The sequence below is a fragment of the Mytilus trossulus genome, chromosome 9 (assembly GCF_036588685.1).
Source record: "Mytilus trossulus isolate FHL-02 chromosome 9, PNRI_Mtr1.1.1.hap1, whole genome shotgun sequence".
Taxonomy (NCBI): Eukaryota; Metazoa; Mollusca; class Bivalvia; order Mytilida; family Mytilidae; genus Mytilus; species Mytilus trossulus.
This window is the reverse complement of record NC_086381.1, coordinates 45,770,106-45,773,994: the sequence shown is the minus strand read 5'-3', so window position 1 is coordinate 45,773,994 and position 3,889 is coordinate 45,770,106.

The window sequence follows — 3,889 nt, the reverse complement described above, 5'->3', positions numbered from 1 at the left end:
TACATTAGAATTATTCTTTTTTCACTGCCTGTTAATTTTCTAAAACGTTTGAGAGATTATGCACTTGACAAAGGAGGCCCCATACATTTTCTTCAATATACAGACTAGTCAGTATTATTTGTGATGTAGCTCTTTTCCGTCTTTTCAAACCAGTAAGATCGGAATCTTTACACGAGGAAAAGAGGAGACTCCTTCCTGTTGATTTTGCCAATAGAGGAATTGATGCAATCAATATCTGCAACGTTCTACATCACAAGGAGGTACAAAAAAATGTATCATCTAAAATTCCTATTTTTTTTCAAAATCAGTCTGTTCCTATTGTATCCTACAGTTACACCAAAACCATTGCACCTTAAATATTTAACTATAAGCAAGCATTGCAGGTCCGTGACTGAGAACAATACTTAAAAAACCCTCCAACATGTGACTGTTCCAGCTCGCCTTATAATTACAGCCCCTCTGGTCATGTTATAACTGGGGATCTAAACATAATTCAACATGAAAATCTCCGAAAGGTGATTTCTCATGGTCCTAAGTTTAGAGAACCCCAACACATCAATTGGAACCATAACTTCAAAATAATTATGGATTCCATTTTTGAGGACTACGCCAGAGCATGGGCTAAGCGAGAAGAAGTTGAACTGGACACTTTGTCAGAATGCGTTAAAACTATCAGGTCTCTGATAAAACGTCGCATTTACAAGTTGACAAACACTGTGTGAACGATCGACCAAAGTCCGTTTTCAGAGACAAAGAGGCCATGAAATGTCTATCAACTCTTCATGATAAGTATGTTGTTGTTCCTGCGGACAAAGCTTCAAATAATATTGTCTTTGTATGTAAATCGTATTACTACGAATGTCTTGTAAAAGAATTGGGTATAAAGGAGCACTCAGGTAATCCCACATACAAAGACATATCATTTGACAAGGATGAGATTTTAGCAAATCATAAGTCCTTCATGGTTTCAATAAGCATTACATTGAACACCAAATCGGAGGACTTACCTTGTTTGTATTCGATACTAAAGCTTCATAAAATTCCGTACAAACAACGGTATATTGCTGGCTCATCTTCATGTTCGACTAAAGAATTGTCCATTAGATTGACTAAAATTCTGTCGGCAGTGAAAGAGGGTCTTCAGAAATACTGTGAAACTGTCTACTCGCGTAGTGGTATTAACCATATGTGGATTCTTCAAAATTCTAAAGAACTTCTAGACAATTTTAAATCTCGGTCTTTTTCTGAAATTAGTTACATCAAAACTTTTGATTTTTCAACCCTGTATACCCCCATTCCCCATGTGAAATTGAAAAATCGCCTGAAATAAATAATCCAAAATGCCTTTCAACATAAAAAATGGTAGCATACGCTATAAATTTATTACTTTGGGATTTTATAAAGCGTATTTCGTTAATAGTGACAAACAAAAAGGTAAAACATTCTACACAGAAGAATAAGTGGTCAGTATGCTGGAGTTCTTATCGACAACATATTTGTTGAGTTTGGAGGTAGACTTTTCCAACAAATTGTCGGCATTCCTATGGGAACAAACTGTGCGCCTCTTTTTGCCGACCTCTTCTTATTTTCATATGAATCAGAGTTCCTCCAGACAATTGTCAAAAACAAAAGGATCAAAGAAGCCAGATTATTTAATTTCACTTTCAGATATATTGATGATGTTCTTTCCATAAACAATCAGAACTTTTCTGATTGGGTTCCATTAATATATCCCCCCAGAACTAAAGATTAAAGAAACAACAGACACGGCTTCCTCCGGCCCATTTCTAGACTTATATTTCGAGTGAGACTTTCACAGTCATCTCAGTACCAGAATCTATGACAAACGAGACGATTCTAATTTTGAAATTATAAATTTCCCCCGCCTTAGTAGCACAATACCAACTTCACCTGCATATGGGATATATATGTAACACTCAGAAACGTGTCCTTCCCCCCAAACGTGTCTGATTCCCCCAAACATGTCTAGTTGAAAACTGCGCCAAAGCGTGTCATTTGTATAAAAGCCCAAACGTGTCCATTTCTCAACTAACCCCAAAACGTGTCCAATCCCCAAAACGTGTCCAAATCAAGCGTTATTTGGTTATTGCTATTTCATTAACGTATACTTATTTTACCATTTCATTAAAAATATACCTAAGGCTCGTTAGTTCTTTTTCAAACCGGAAGAATTAAACTGGGTTAAAGTGAGGGCGTCATTTCTGCTATATCGTATGTAAATTGTAAGCAAACATGTTGAGTTAAACTGTACAATTAACGGGTCAAAGTATCCCTTTCTCTGCGCGTTAAAACTTTCATATTCTCTTTATTTATGCATGAAATACTGACCACTGGACAATTCGCAATCAACAGTCTAAAGTTAATTTATTCAGTAGAACTGAAAAAAACATTAAAACTTGTATGTTTTCTCTAATTTGCATGAAATACTTGCAACTGGACAATACGCAACCAGCAGTATAAAGTTTATCTTAACAATAGAACAGTTAAAACATTAAAACATGAATGTTCAAATGTAAAAAAACAAAAAAACCCAGTTAGCCTATGTTCTCTCTAAATAGAACTGCAAAAACATTAAAACTTGTATGTTCTCTGTAAATATGCATGACATACTTGCAACTGGACAATACGCGATCATCAGTTTAAAGTTCATTTGTACAGTACAACTGTAAAAACATTAAAACTTGCAAAACTAGTTTGCGCTCTAAATATGCATAAAGTACTTGCAACTGGACAATACGTAATCAACAGTCTAAAGTATATTTATACACAGCAAAATAAAGTTGCAATTAAAACCGGCGTTGATCACATAACAGCCATATTCACAACAAAAAAGAATCTATAAATCTTATGCATAAAATATTTGGCACTGGATGTTATGTTTCTTATCTGGTGTGTCTTAAGTGATGGTGGAAACCTAGAATTTATTAAAAAACCGGATAACCAGTTTATGATTTGATGAGCTTTTCAAATACACACAAACTATAATTGACAACAGTGAAAGAAAATGCTGTTAAAAGCCCGCCATGCAATATTCGGATAAATATAAAAGGCATCGATCATCGGAGTTTATAAGTACAAAATAATTAACAAAGTTAACGATTAATTCAACTCCAGAATTGTGTGTAATGTTCGCTCTAAATGAATATGAAATACTTGCAACTGGACAATAATCAACTGCAGTCAAAGTTAATTTATAATAACAGATTAATTTTGCAATTATTATAATCATTAAAAATCTACATCGAACTAACTTAATCTGATAAATGACAACTTCATCACGTGTGTCTCCCATCATATAATTGCCGTTAACGTTATCAGCGATTTTATTAAGAAGATATATGTATTACCGCTAAAAGACGTGTGACGTTTTGGCGTTAAATATTGGACACGTTTTGGCGAATAACAATTATCGGACACGTTTGGGGGTTATGAAATCGGACACGTTTGGGGAATATTGTAAATTTCGGACACGTTTAGGGAGAAAAGACACGTTTGGGAGAATCGGACACGTTTGGGGGGAAGGACACGTTTGGGAGTGTTACATATATTTCCCAACTTATTCGATATTCAAGAGCTTGCAGCTCCTACTCAGACTTTGTAAAACGTCATCAGTGTCTGAGTAGACAGTTGATGAACCAGGGGTATGTCAAAGAACGTCTCGTCCTTTTTCTAAAAAAGTTCATCGGAAGGTACCAAGACCTTGTTGATAAATGTTCCGTATCAACTTCTCAAATAATACACGATAGTCTTGATGTATAGATTCTGCGTACTGATATTGTTTATCATCTTAACAACGTGTTTTATTGTTCTTTCATTTGTCTTTGTTCTATTATTAATATTACTTTTACTGTTGAATGGTTTTATGAGA